Source organism: Corvus moneduloides, chromosome 1 (genome assembly GCF_009650955.1).
Source record: "Corvus moneduloides isolate bCorMon1 chromosome 1, bCorMon1.pri, whole genome shotgun sequence".
Lineage (NCBI taxonomy): Eukaryota > Metazoa > Chordata > Aves > Passeriformes > Corvidae > Corvus > Corvus moneduloides.
The window spans coordinates 95,049,330-95,064,870 of NC_045476.1; positions in this window are offsets into that span (position 1 = coordinate 95,049,330).

Sequence of the window (15,541 nt, forward strand, 5' to 3'; positions counted from 1 at the left end):
ACCTGCTAGTCCAGACAAGATGACTGATGACAACTCACTGCAGGAGAGAGCAGATGCAGATTGATGTTCTCTCTCCCTCCTTTGTAACTTCAGGCACTTCACCAAGACATCTCAGATAGGAATATGAAACTGTCATTAGGAAAAAAAAATAAAAGCAGAAGGAATAAGTGTCAGGATCTATTCACAATAGACAAATTGAATACAATTCATCAGACCTGCTGATATTCTCTGGAGGGAGGTGGGGTGGCCACTGAGTCAACTTTTCCCATCATTTTTGCTGGCACTTTCTTCTGTCCTTTCATCTGCATGAGAAAAGCAGTAGTGTTGTCCCCAGCCTGGGTGCTGCATGTCACCTGGTCCCACAACAGGCTCCCTCACAGGCATTACAGTCCCCAAGAGGAGGGGAACACAAGGGCGTGCGGCTGGTACTGAGCGTCCCTTTGAGCGCAGCGAGCACTAAGGCGGGAGGCCGATGATATGTCAGATTTCTAATTAACATTCACCAGTCTCCAACCTGGCTCAATTCATTATTCATCTGCAAATTTTCCTCCCTAAGTTCCTACTTTTCTTTTGCTGTCACCCACTAAGCAAAACTATTCTTTTCCCCCCCAGAAGCTCCATCCACATCTCTGCTAATATGTCATACTCAGACTGTGACAGAAGAGAAAGAAATGGTTACAAACCAGGTCCCGGAGCAGTCATCAATATTTGCAGGAGTCTGACAATGACTTATCTTAGACCATTTACATTTAAACCACAGAAATGCAAATGAACTATTGTTTGCATTGTGAGCAGCAAGGATGGGATATTCTTACACTAGCAGAGATCTGTTGCTCTTCCAGAAATATTTCTTTTTGGTCCTGCCCTGGCATCTCTCTGTAACATGCAGTCAGGAAGTCGCTTAGGAAAGGCAATACAAAAGACAGAGTGGGCTTTCTGGCTCAGAAACAGGTGTAGGTTGCTTAAAATTTTGGCAGAGGAGAGAAGGGAGGAAAAAGTCTTTGCAGCAGTTGTTCACCATCAGAGCCTCTGCTGCGCTCTTTTGTGGCAGTTGCCCAGTGAGCCAGTGAGTGCTGAACTGATATAAAAGATTGATCCAGATAAAATATTTAGGGATTGACATGATTAAATATGCAGGGTATGAAATGAACGTTTCACTCTCCACCATTCTTCTCCAAAACATGAGCCCATGTATTGCACACTGTGGGTAAGATGGCATGGGGACAAAAGGAAAAAGAAGGAAAATCTCTTAAGTGGGGGGTCTCATTTTGAGCCTTCAGAGGAAAGAGAGTTCATACTGATGGGAACATAATCCTCAAGATGAGGTTTCAGTGCAGGGTGCCCACAGGGAGCAGGAGTGCTGCCTGCCTCCCTGCTGCCCTGGGGAAGGGCCTGCAGGTGCTCTCGCTGTGATGGTTGTACACACTCACCGCAGCATCCTGGCCCTCGGACACTTGTTGAAAGCCGTCCAGAGCATCAGATGGCACATCAGAGAGCAGAAAGCAATTTCAGCCATGTGATTGCTTCTGGTAGCAGCACTCATTGCCAGTTCAAGGTTGTCAGCCTCCCAAACTGACTTTTATTCTCAGCTAGGGTTGTTGTTGGCTTTTTTTTTCTTTAACACAGCAATCTTTATGCTAGGCATCATCTGCAGAATTGGCTGCAAAGATATAGATTATCATTCCATCAAGTTTGCTAGATCTGAATCTTCTTGTTTATTTGTCTTTGCATGACTGAGAAATGCACTCAGGGCTGCTCTGGAAGTAGAGGCTACCCTCAGGAATAAGGAAAAGTCCCACGAGTGTAAGAGAGAATTTCACTACATCTTGGATGTGTGAGATGTGGGAGGACAAACCCCCTCTTTTTTTGTTGCTTGCTCATGTTGCTGTGTATGAGTTATTTCCAAATGATGAAAGTGATTGCCAGGAGTAGACAGGTTGTTATGAATGGCATAGCTTTTGAATTCTGCTTATAATTACCCTTCTTTCATGTATATTTTTCCTTTTATTTATTTATTTATTTATTTATTTAAAAAATTTTATTTTTAGGTCCTGTATCTAGTTCATTTCTTGCCTTATGTGAAAGACTTAGTAGTCCATTGCTTGATTTCCATACTAATTAAGTACGTGACTTCTCTAAATAACTACCACATCCTCGCTGACTTAATATGTACTTTTATACCCTTAGTAATGATCTGATAACAGTGTCAAAGCAAGACACAGAACAAGAAACTGTGGGGATTAGATATCAAGGAGGACACTACAGGGACCGTGTTAATTGAGGCAATCAGCAAGATTAAGATAAGTCTTGCTGCTCCCTCATATTGGTCTTAATGACACAACACAGACCCCAAAGCACTTTACCTGCTGCACAACGTGGTTAAATGGCTCTCTTCCCTAGGGTGTGTAATCTAATCTGCTAGATAAAACACTTAGCAGACTCAAACCAGCTGGTGTTAAAAGCTGTCTGTCTAAGATACGGCAACCTGTGTAAGGCTTTAAAGACTACTAAAAATAGTGAAGGCCAATAAAAGTTGTCATTTGGTGTGTATGTGCATGCACACAGAGACAGAGATGTGTGCTTGTGCTTGTGGTGTGTGTGAGTGCACAGGCTGGACTGACCTGGGTTGATGCTGCCTCAGCTTCACCAATCAGGCCCTGCCCAAGTGATCTCTAAACAACATTTCCCTGAATTTCCGATAGAATCCATGGGTGTACACGTGACACAATATAACATTAAAATTTTAAAAAAGACTATTCCTGCTTCAAAAATATTGGCATTTTTCCTTCCCCTCCCCCTCCCCCCCCAGGCTTCTTTCTACAATTAAAATGAAAATACCTGTGCAACAAATGATTTTGCATAAATTGGCTTTGAATAATGGAGCTGTTGACAAGTAAAAAAAAGGCACTACCCAAACATTTTTCAAAGCAATTCTTGACAGAATTCTTCAAACAGAGATAAACATTGCTCGTGTAATGATTTGCCACATGACCTTGCTCTTGAAGTGCCAAGCAAAGTGAAAAATAGCACATTCAAACAAAAAAAAGTGCTGATTTTGATTCCCAAAATAATGCTTTTGTAGATGGAACTATTTCTGCTATGGACTAGCATGCACATAGAGAGAAAATTAAGATTTTCCTCCAGCAATATATGACATTTCCCTCTCAGCTAGATAACTAAGAGGCTATTTGGGCTCACTAAAAACACTTCTACACATCTGGGAGCAATACAACTCAAAAGCAATTCGGCAGGAAGGATAAGTCTCGCAGTCGAGGTGGAGGATCAAAAAGGAGTGTTCAGTTCAGCCCTGTCCTGGCCTCTGAGCCAGCCTCTTTGTCCCTCCAAGCTTCCCATTCCCATGGGTCTCTGTGGGTCAGGGGTTCCTATTTGACCAGAGATGCTTCCCATCTTCTCTGGCATCAGAGTCCTTGTTTTCCATGCATTTATAGACAAATAAGAAAAGTTTGGGAAACAAGCAGGAGGAAATGAAAGTAATCCCTGATGGGAAGAAATCCAATATAAGTGGCCCCCTGAAACCACCTTTCAGGAGGTGGGAAGCTCTGTATGATGGCAATGTTGAAAGTGCTGGGTAAAGCCTGCCTGGGCAGGGCAGGTGGGCAGGTGGTAAGGTGGTAAGGTGGCACATTCCCCACCACTGCTGGTTTGGGGAGGGTGGGAACAGCACATCAGAGGCAGCAAACCTGCTCTGCCTCTGTGTCAGGGAATGGCTTTGTAAACTGCACACACCTATGAAACCAAAATGGTGTCGTTCAGAGAGGGGAGGTCCTTTGCAGCCCCAGTCCTGGTGCAGATTGGTGTCCTCCTTCAGCAAGGAAAACTGTGCCAAAGCAGGAAGAACAGGCTGCCATCACTGCCCTGGCGAGCTGTGTAACTCCAAGTGTCACACACCTTCAATAGTTAAAGACACTAGTTTCCTAAACTGGAAAAGTTACAAGTGAAACTGAGTGTAAAAAATTGTTAGGTAGAAGCACATATTAAATGGCCAAAAAGCCATTACTTCACAGTAAAGGAGCGGAATAATATTGGTGAAAAGCACATTCTCTTTCATCAGAAGAATGAAGGCAGGAATAATGAATTAAAAAGCAATATGCAACATATGGCAAAAAGGGGGAGGTGATAAAAATCCATATAAATAAGAGTTTATGAGGTGTAGAAAATTGATAAAGGATACTAAAGACATCAGGAAAAAACTTCATGGCTGGTCAGACTTTGTTGAAGAAGAAGGATTTTCTTGAAAACATATAAATAACAGCAGAAAAACTATCAATGCCATAGACTCATTACTAGCTAAGACAGCCCACTCATTAATAACAATGAAGAAAACCCCCAAACTGTTCAACAATTATTTCTGCTATTTGGAATAATGTATTTTCTGACATATTACTAATTAAGAAAGATATTGAACAATTTTCACTAAGGCTAACCCATTTTTTAAGTTGGAAGGTCCACAAAAATGGCCCACAAGAGTCAATGAAGGGTATTTTTAGCTTATGTAAATTTTTTAATATTAATATTTTTAATAATGAGGACATTCTCATAGTTCAGTGTCAATACTGTGTAAAAATTCAGAGATAAATGAAACCATGTAGGTAAATATAGCCCAGTTTACTTGATATCAATATCAGGCAGAGTATTGGAGAAATTAATGGAAAATTTAATTAATAAGTAGTGAGAAGAGAGGCGTATAATTAACATGGCCATACTGAGAGGGAGTTTGTGATTTCAGCCTGGCCCCCGGAGGTGGAAGTGTGGTTACTAGAGCATAACCAGGCAGGACCAATCTCTTCAGTGCACAAGGCTTGAGCGTGCAGGAGACCCAGGACCAGCACAACAAAAGCCAATGTGCAGCTTCCTTCCATCCAAGATGGAGTCTGTGATTCCCCTCTCCGGCTGTCCCCTAACCCTGCAAGGGGTGAGTAACCCCCACTGCCAGGGTCACACAGTGATGGGTGGCACTGAGGAAAAGCCGCAGGAGCCAGGGACAGAGTCTGAAACATCTTCCAGAGTGGAAGGTGGAGGAGCCTGGTGGCTCCTGGTGGCAGGCTCCTGCTGGCCCAGGTGGCCAGGGCAGCGGATGCCAGAGGGCCGGGGCTGTAACAAAGTGCAGGACACAGAGATAGGGACAGGGAGTCAGTGAGGCAGGAGTAAAGGCAGAAGAAAGGCAGTGGGAGCTGTGGGAAGGAATGAAGAGAGTCTGAATTTATCAACAATTTTCCGAAAGATCTGTGTCCTAGGCAAGAGATGAGAAAGGCTCCCATGGACAGAAGAGTCAGGTCTTGTGCCATGGTCCACTGTCACATGCATGGTCTTCATATGAAAGGCAAGATTTCAACATTGACCAGTGAATCTCAAATGGCTTTTCTGTTTTAATTTGTTCTTTAACACAGAAGAGTCATTCAGGTAAATAAATAAGGTGATTGTGCAGAAACCTGTGAAGCCAAAAATGAAATGGGGGCAGGAAGCAGAGCAGGGTAGGTGCTTCAGGAAGTGAGGGCAACAACTGGGCTGTGGGATGTTCAGTTGACAAAAAAATAAAAAAGGAAAAGAAGGAAAGGGGCATGTGATATAGACTTTAGAGGCTTCATCAAATGCCCTTAACCAGCTTTCATGAAATGATGGGCGTGTGGCTGAACTAGCCTTTCAAAGGAGTGCTCTGGCAGATTGGTGGGGAATACAATGAAGGGTCATTTTTCTCTTGGAGCTCTTTAATTCCTTTCTTTTATTGAATCAGTGAATTGCAGATTTCGCCTATCAAAGGTCCAGGTTCCTTTGGAGCTGTTTGATGGTGAGCCATATTCTGCCTTGACTTCCATCCCAGGCAACCCACCAAGTTCAGTGGCACCTTGTGGAGAGTAAAGCAGGATAGACTTTAGCTTGATGTTCTTAACAGTGTTATGGCTGCTAATGAAGCATGACCTGATCTGGTACATGTTCAGACACTGCTGCCAGAGTCTGCAGTGGAATAGACCGTCTTTAATGCGAAGATGGAATTAATTCATCAGCTCATCTTGTATACAGGAAAGTAGAACAAGTTTTGTCTTTTGTTCAGTTTTGTTCCCATTGGAGAGTCACTCAGACAAAACATGCAACAAAAAATTTGGGCATTTTAGGCAGTGAAAAGGTTTCTTTTCCCCTTGCTCCTGCCCCACCCTAAAGTAAGGGGGCTGATTATCTCGTTAGATAACATGGGCAAGTTTTAAGACTTCTCTTACAAAAGAAAGGATAGGAATGTTGCTTTTATAAGGAAGAATTGCAGAACTGGAAATGATCCATATTTGGGACATGAATGCAAGCTGTTATGCAGATCAAAGTGTCTATTTGAAGCTGAATTACTCAACAGCATCTATCTATGCCTCTTCAACACCTGCAGATTAGCAATGTAATCATGTGGAGGTTGCTATAGCTACATCTCTAGAGCAGGTGGAGTTCTTCATCTCTAGGAGCATTATGTTCGTTCTTTGCAAATAAACCGTGTAAGAGTATATTTAAAACACCACCCTAGTGGTATCAGCTCCCGTCTCTTGCTGACAATGCCATGTCTGTCCTTACCCTATCGGTCCTGATTGTTTTCTCCAGAAACAATTGTTTCCTGCCACTTCCTTCTGAGCGTCAAGCTTCCCCTGTAAATACATGTGAACAAGCACCAGGGCCTTGCCAACTCAGACCTAGTAAGGTCATAAAGCAAGTGCTTAAGTTTAAGCTGAGGAGGATGGTTCAAGTACAGCTAGCAAATATGTAGTCTTGCCTTGGGTCTGATGGCATGTAAGACTGTAAGCTGGAGCTAAACACAGCACATAGCAAAACTACCAGCCTTCAGCAACAACAGTCTCCAGGGACTGACAAATGCTCAAACAGCAGGAGTGCTCTGGTTGTGATGGTTTTCTGCTGGTTGTTCACCTAAGAACAAGGGCTCTACTCTCTTCTTTTTTTTTTTTTTTTAAATTGAATACTTCAACCTTCTTGTTTGGGTTCCTCTAGTGTTTACTATAGCAAAGAGCTGTTCAGATGACCTTTCCACCTAGCTGTCTGTCTGCAGTGACTGGCATATGCTGTAACCCTTAACCCTTTGCCAGTCAAGACCACAACATGCTAACCTGTGTGAAAACTCAATAGCAATCCCTGTGGAAAAAGCTGATAGTCTAAAACAAGAGTCCTGACAAGTAGAAAAAAAAGTGACAAAAAACTAAGAAGAGAAAGTACCAAAGAGTAGAAGAAGAAGAAAAAAAATCATGGTGCTTTGACTTGTCTAATTTTGTCATTCTCCTTGTTTGTCTTTTGCTCTAGCTCTGCATCAAGTGCAAGCTTTTCATTTCCTAGTGAAGGTAGGGAAGGAGAGATTTCTTACTAAAAATTGACAGCAGCAACAACAACAGAGCATGTTCTTTCTAAATTTTAATTACAAGACTAGAAAGCTAAATATCAGAAAATGCTCCAAACATAACATTACTTCAATAGCTTTTCGATAGAAACCTCCAGTTTTCCTCAGAAAGACAATGCTATTGAAAGGGTATTTAGCAAAATAGTAGAAATTTTTGCTAATGCACAACTTCATTCTCAGCACTGGCCTGTTTCCACTTGCTCCTTTTCCCTCTGTTGCACCTTAAGTCATGTCTTTGATACAATGACTTTTAAAATTTTTACAAATTACTGAAATATGGATGCTCCTCTGAGCCTGCTAACTTTTGTCTGCCCAAAAAGCAGTGCAGTAAAATTTATTTCTATAAATTCAGGCAGATAAGAATATGTCATGTTGCTTCGAGAGAAATCCATCTTCAGGTCACTTGGTGCATTATATGTCATAGAATCATAGAATAGTAGAAATGTAGAATCGTTTATGTTGGGAAAGAGCTTTGTTTCTCTCTCTGTCTTCAGGTTGTTTCCTTTCAGACAGTTTCTCCTACATGTTCTCCAGACTGCAGGCACTGATGACAATAACGAAGAGGATGCTCATTAGGAGAGAGGCTGTTTAGTGACAGCCTTTCCATTTATTTCAGGAATGGCTGTTGAAAAAGGTGAGCCCTACTAAGGCAGCACAGGGAAAATCACATTGGCCTTGCCTTTCTTCTGATGCTGTCATGGTCATAACCAGCAATCAAAACGTTGCCAAATGCAGCAGTGTGCATTCTGGCTTTGAAGGGGACATGGCTTTAAAACATAGAAGTGAAGCCAGTGGTAGCACCTGTGCTGTGAGAAATGGCTCCTCCTATCTAGGTGCCGAATTCCCCTCAGACTGAGCCATTACAGAGCAGGAATTATGCATGGGTAAATGTAAGACTTGCGAGAGGTGTGCCCAATGGACAACTATGAAAATGGATTAATTTATTTTTTAAAGCTCCAAGTCCAGAATTAGGGTTGGTTTTTTGTTTTTCTCTTTGAGCTGTTTTTTCTCCAAGGTCTATTAAAATTTGCAAACTGTTAATTTTGCACTACACCAAATTAAGAGTAACATTTGTTCATGATTTTGCTGCCAGGAACTTGATTTTGCTTTTTGTGGCCTGCCTGACAAACAAAAGGCACACACAATCTTGCATGACCAAGGTTTTCAAAAGCAGCTGGCAATGTGGGCGACTGTGTTTCCCCACCCTGAGACTCCTGCAGTGAACTTCCTTCCCTGAAACTGGGCCTTCCTTAAGATATCTCCAGTTAAGCAAATAAAAGATATCCCCCATATCATTAATCAATTTTAATGCAAGCCACCTTAACCATCAAAAATGAAGAACATGGTCCCAATAATTGCCACTGTGCCCCAGTTGCCATGGGCACATGCAGAACTTTTTCTGAAGTGGAAAAACTCCTGCTGGGAAGTCTCCTGGATGATTTTGTTACAGGGAAAATAAAAGAAAGTCAGTCCTTTTGAAGTGGTAGCAATCAGTACTCAAGCTGAGGCAGAATCTTTTTTTCCTGAAAGAAATACAAAGGGAAGAGAAAAGCCCACAAAACATGGCATCTGTTTCTTTTGAGCAGGAGCCGAGTGGGAGGAGGCAGCTCAATTCCATCTCTCAGTATGGCATTGTGCTCACAGCCCCCAGACTGGGCTTGGCCACGGACACAGCCTGTGCTGTGCCATGCCCTGGGGGTCCATCAGTGGCAGCGTGGTCCCATGCTAGCCTGGTGCATGCACACTGGCTGCGGGTGGGAGCTCCAGGCACACTGGCCGGCACAATTCAGAGGCCAAAGAGCCACAGCAGGTCACCCACAATCGGCAGCACAGCTTCCTTTCTATTCCCATTGCTATGGAAATTGTTTCTGGAGGCAACCCTAATTTTCTTTTCATCAATCAATTAGGGGCAGGCTTTGCACTGGGCTGTTTGTTTCCTCAGCACTGCTCCATTTGATATTATTTTCTCCATGACAAATTAACCACAGCTGGACCTGTCTGAAATTGCTAAGAATTCTCTTATATAAAGTGAAGGAAAAAAGGGAGAAAAACACAGAATAAGCATGAGAAGCAGGAATAAATTGATATTTCATAGGGGAAGGAGTGGGAATAGCAGGGACCTGACAGCTGCTGAGGGAAAAGGATGTCCTTTGATTGCCTGTCTGGTCAGGTCCCACCATCTCCCAGGGTCAGGCAGGCTAACAGTGTGGTGCAAAATCCAGAGCTCCTGGGTGTATTAGTGGTGACATTTCTTGTTATGCTGAGCTATGTAACCAGCCAGGAGCTTTCTGGAAAAGTCCAGTTGTGAGGTGGTCCCTTATCCCTTTACCACAGACTCAGTCAAGCAAAGACTCCCATGTTCTACATAGGGACATGTCCTCTCAGGGAGTAAGAAAAGGGGGAAAAATATGTTCTTTTTTTGCTAGTATGAAAGTCTGGTACAAGCAGCTTTGAAATTCTCACATCATGTGCTCCCTTAGTTCAAACAAACTTATTTCACATTTTCCCTCTGCCTTCCCCCATCTTCTACAGTTCCTTGCTGCAACAGTCTCCCATAACACATTAACAGATTAAAAATAACCTTCTGCCACCCTTCATCTACTTTGGCCAATTTAAAACTAGACAAACTACCCCAGACACTGTGGAGTAGAGGAAGCAATGTGTGCACATGTGCGTGCATATGGGCTCTGACCTAAAGGGAACAACTTTAATAGCAAGAGGCAAGAGGTTGTTTTTATTTCCAAGATGTCTGATTTTGCACCCTCCCTTTTCTGCTGGTTCTTTTTATTTTTTTCTTCTGCTGAGACCATCAGCCAAAGGTCTAGAAAAGCAGTAGTTATGGTTGTCGTGTGACAGGAACAAGGATTCATGAACAGGATGCAAAAGACCCTGTCAATGCATTCACCTTTGCTGAAGCAATTGGGTCCTAATGATTAGAGCTGAGTGAGCAGCTGAGGGAGAGGGATGCATGGAAAGGCAGAGCTGTGTTTTGAGTTGGCCCTTGGATATTTCTCAAAGAGTTGTGTGCAAATGGCTACTAGATGCCATCCTGCACACCCCACCTCCGTATGAAGTATTTTGAGGGGACCTTTGGTTCAGAAGTGTCAGCAGGGGAGTGAGCACACACGTGGTGCAAGGACAGATATAAGGAATCCAAGGAATACAGGGAGTTGGAACTACATCTTAATATCTTGGGTGTTCTTGCAAAATTATAGTAACTGCAATGCCTTTATGAGCAGGATGAGGTTGGACAGGAGCAAAAAAGCCTGTGGGGTACGGGGAAAGAGATGCTGTGATCTGTGTCCTCTGTCCACCCAGTACCTGAATTGCTCGGGATGCCTGAGGTCTGTCTGTGCAGAGGGCAGAGTGGGAAACTGGACAAGAACAACCCCAACACCCTGTTGATATGCAATACCCACCTGTAGAAAGGGATAGCTGGGCCATGTGGGTGGGCAATTGCCATCCCAGCTGATAGTCACCACTGGTTTTCTCCTGTGATAGAGCTCAGTATTCTCTTCAACATGTCTCTTCAACATCTCCATAAACTTGGATACAGGACTTGGAGGCATAACAAACATGTTTGCTGATGAAAGTAAATTGAGAGGAGCTGTTGAGTACCTCAGAGGCAGGGAGGCCCTGCAGAGAGACCTCAACATATCAGAGAGCTGGGCAATCACCATCTGTATGAAGTTCAACAAAAGTCAGTGCTGGATTCTGCACCTGGGATGGAGCAACCCCAGATGAACATACAGACTGGTACCAGTGCCATGGACAGGGACCTGGGAGTCCTGGTCAGTGGAAAGTTGACCATGAGTCAGCAGTGCCCTGGCAGCCAGGAGGGCCAAGTGTGTCCTGGGGGGCATCAGGCACAGCATCAGCAGCCGGGCAAGGGAGGGGATTGTCCCGCTCTGCTCTGCACCAGGGCACCTCACACTGAATTCTGTGTGCGGTTTTGGGTGCCACAATATGAGAAAGACATTAAAGTATTAGAGAGCATCCAAAGGAGGGCAGTGAAGATGGTAAAGGGCCGGGAGGGGAAGCTGAATGAGGAGAGGTTGAGGTCACTTGGTCTGTTCAGCCTGGAGGAGACTGAGGGGAGACCTCATTGCAGTTACAACTTCCTTGTGAGGTGAACAGGAGGGGCAGGCACTGATCTCTTCTCTGCGCTGACCAGTGACAGGACCCGAGGGAATGGCCTGAAGCTGTGTCAGGGGAGGTTTAGGTTGGATATCAGGAAGAAGGTTCTTCACCCAGAGGGTGGCTGGGCACTGGTACAGGCTCCCCAGGGGAGTGGTCACAGCACCAACCTGACAGAGTTCAAGAAGCGTTTGGATGATGCTCTTGAGCACATGGTGTTATTCTTGGGATGTCCTGTGCAGGGCCAGGAGTTGGATTTGATAATCCTAGGGGGTCCTTTCCAGCTAAGGATACTCTGTGATTCACACAAAATGTTTTGTGTAGCAACTTAAGATACACAAATCCTTTAGCAAGGATTTAGAACAGATTTTTCTAAAGCATTTAATAATTTGCTTCAATGATAATTTGTGATGGTTATTAAGCAGTGTTAACCAGGTTCAATCAATCTGTAAATTGGGCTGGATGGCAAAATAAAGAAATTTCTGGGTAACCAGGCCTGACACAAAATCTGTTTCCCTATTGTGCTCCCTTGAGAACATGCAAAAATCAATAGCTGAGAAAGCCCTTCAATGCCTCTGTCCCCACATGAACTCTGTTTTTTCCCAGCTGCTACTCATTTACCTACCAAGGCAAACAGATGCTTCCTGAGGTTTGCTGCCAGTATTGTGTCATCAAAGGTGAACTGGTGTCAAGACACAGCAGAGTATGTGCTGAGAGACTGAGCTTGTTCAGAAGCCATGGTTTGCTTCCCCCAGTCTTCACACACATCTGTACTTATTCATGCGTGCACACATAGCTAAAAGAGCACCTGTTATCAGGAGAGCCATCTCCGGAAACTGGTGCATCCTGTCTGCTTCCCTCAGTCCACAACTTCAGCCTCCCTCCCTCTGTGACCTGCATCAAATTTCAGGGTAGACCAAAAAATGCTATGAATTTGGACCTATCAAGAACTAAACTTCATCACAAAAGCATCTCTGCCCAACCTGTAAAGTGAGGAGGCTTTGGAGCATTGCTTTCTCCTCTGACTTTGTATAGAGCTGTTCATTGCACGTGGAAAAATAGAACATCTTGTTACACAAGTCCTGGGGCACTCCTCTCTCTCGTACTGCTGCACGGCCGCATCTCTGGCATCAGTCAAGGACTCTAAGGTCCTGGTGACCTAACGTCTATGTTACTTGCTACATAAAGCTTTTAATGATATATTTAAAATTCTTATTATTTTTGTTCCCTTCATCTGAATTTGAAAACATTTCCTGGCAGTGCAGTATTGAATAAAAACTTTGAGACTGATGGACTTGGTTGCTTTTGTGGGGGGAAGTAAGGACGTTTCAGCTCTGACAATTGTTCTTCAGATTCCCTAGTTAGTTAGCTGATCATTTTCTTTCAGATTTAAATACCCTTCAGGATGGAATTAAAATCTTACTTTTCAAATTTAGTGCACATTAGGACTCGCAAATTCTCCACGGGTACACTAGCTGGGGGAAGATGCTCATTAGTATCTGTTATTTTCTTACTAACAATAATTCTTAAGGTCTGTTCCACAAATACTTTGTGCAAAATGCTTAGTGGTAATTTCTTCAAAGCTCTAAGGATTATTAAGGTGAGGAGAGAAAACAGTTACAGCCTTGGCTTGTTTTGGTTTGCTCTGTCAAATCACTCAGCAAAAAATACCAGCATCAAGATGGTAGCAGTCATCTCCCATTCCCCCACTCTGCAGCCCTGAATCAAGAACTCCCATCTTTCCTGTGTGTAGGGACCAATTATTCCATGCCATGATGAATTCTTTCAAAATTAAGCCTTTCCCTTTGTGCATGAAAATTTTGGCATAATGTTTCTCAGCTTTCAGCATTACTGAGCAACCACTGGAGTTCCCAGCAACACTGCTTTGGACTTGCCCTGCCCTTTGGGGGGAAGAAGGTGGGGAGGAGCTTCCTGCCTGGATACCTTGGATAGGAGGCAGCCACTCTGGGTGGGACAATGCAGACGATGTGCCCACCATCCCACAGCCTTCCTTCATCTTGACTGGAGTCAGAGGAAATCTCATGTGTGTGCCCACACAGGTCACACTGCAGTCTTGGGGATCAATTCTCCTGGATAAAGCAGAGGTTTCCTCCTGGAGGGCACTGTCACGCTCTCTAGCAAGCAGCCTGTTCAGGAAACTTTTTCCACTGGTTGGATATCAGTTGATTGGTACAGGACTCCTGGGGTACTGGAGAGTCAGATGATGAAATGCCTAACCCTTAGCTTCTCACAGTCTCATGCTGCTTCCTCTCTGCCTTCATGCTCCCACACTGACATCCATTTACTTATCTAACCACAGGATAACTTTTTGTCTGCTTTTTCCCTAAGCTGTTGTGGGATTTGTTTCCAGTAGGTGTAGTACTTGATTAATGATCTTTCTGTTAACACTTGCTCATATTCCATATGGGATCTTCTTGGGTTATCTAAATGCACAAAATACTTAAAACAATATTTTTTTCTCAGCTCATCTCTGTTTTTAATAACAAAATTTATTTCTACCTCCTCCAAAGAAAAAAGAGCATTTTTTAGCTTGCTTAAACTCATGTTGAATGTTATTTGTGATTCATGTTATCACCTTGTGCGATATTCTTAGAAAATAGAGCATGGACAGGCTCTGTCAGGAAGGGTTTTGTAATGTATTTGTCATTTCTTTTCTGTATAGATTAGGGCTAAATTTTTGATGGTAGATGAATTTGTAGACCCCATCTCTTTGAAATCACCGCAGCTACTCAAAAGAGAGAAGCTGCTTTTCTTTCAACCAATGATAGTAGCACTTTCCTGAATACAAGTAGAAAAATATTTATATCTGTATAAATGAGCAGTGTGTAACCGTAAATAAAAAACACAGCTAATAGAGTGTTATCACTGAAGTTGAAATTAAAATTGAATCCTGCCAAACCCTAAACACAGATCATGACAGAAAAATCCAATACAGTTTGGTGGGGTTTTTTTTGTTTGTAGGTGCTGTAATTATAGACTAGGTAAAGGAAGAAACATTACACAGCAGACATAATTTGTCGTGATTTCGGTAACATTTCTGATGCAATCCATGAAAAGAACGACTACCTGTGCATGGCACCTTTATGTGCATCTCCATTCTGCCTCAGCGAGGCGCCATAGGCAGCGCTGGCCTCTCAACCCGAGCGATGTCACGGCCATGTGACCATGGCTGTGTGACCACAGCCTGAATGACCATGGGCCCCTTTCCAAAGGGGATGCACTGCTGTCTGCTGGGTGACTCCTGCTGGGGCTGTCCCTGACCCTGGCTCCCTGCAGCTTGATGCCCCTGCCCAGGGGAGCTCCTGATATAAGATAAATTAAGAAACCCTAGGGCGGAGGGGATGTGTTCACTTTTCCTAATTCCAAGACATTAGTCTCGAAGTAAGTTACTTTATGGACAGGGCTTGGTCTGGGTGCTGTGCCCTCCACTGGCAGAGCAGGAAAAGATTTGCAGCCATTGGAAACACAGACCATTGTGGAAAACTGCAGGTGGGCTCAGAAAACTCTCAGAGATGTTCACACCAAGATGGAAATCATTCCATTTTAGTTACCAAGAGTGAAGTCTGTTGTTGCTTTTCTGGAAAGCAAGGCTCCAGGCAACTTCTTGTACTTCAATAGCTGAAAATAAAGCCTTAAAAAAGAACATGTCAGGGAATTAAATGAGAACCACAAATTTAGCAGGGCTAGTGATTGCCCAGGAGAATATTGAGGTGAAATGTATAGAAAAGAGGGGTTTTGAGACAGAGTTAAGAGAATTACGGGTCCCATCTGTAATGTCTGTTACAGTCTTGGCTGCTGGGTATTTACCTTCAAAGAAATCAGCTTCCACTGCTGTCTGCCGAGGAGCCCCAAATCAGGTGTGCAGGCACAATTACTGAAAATGAATCTGTCAGAGCAAATCTAGGTAATCAAGGAATTCTGATTGGGCACCCCTCCTGTACCCTTCTTTGCTTTAGGGATAACCTAAACCAGTGTTCCTCAGAC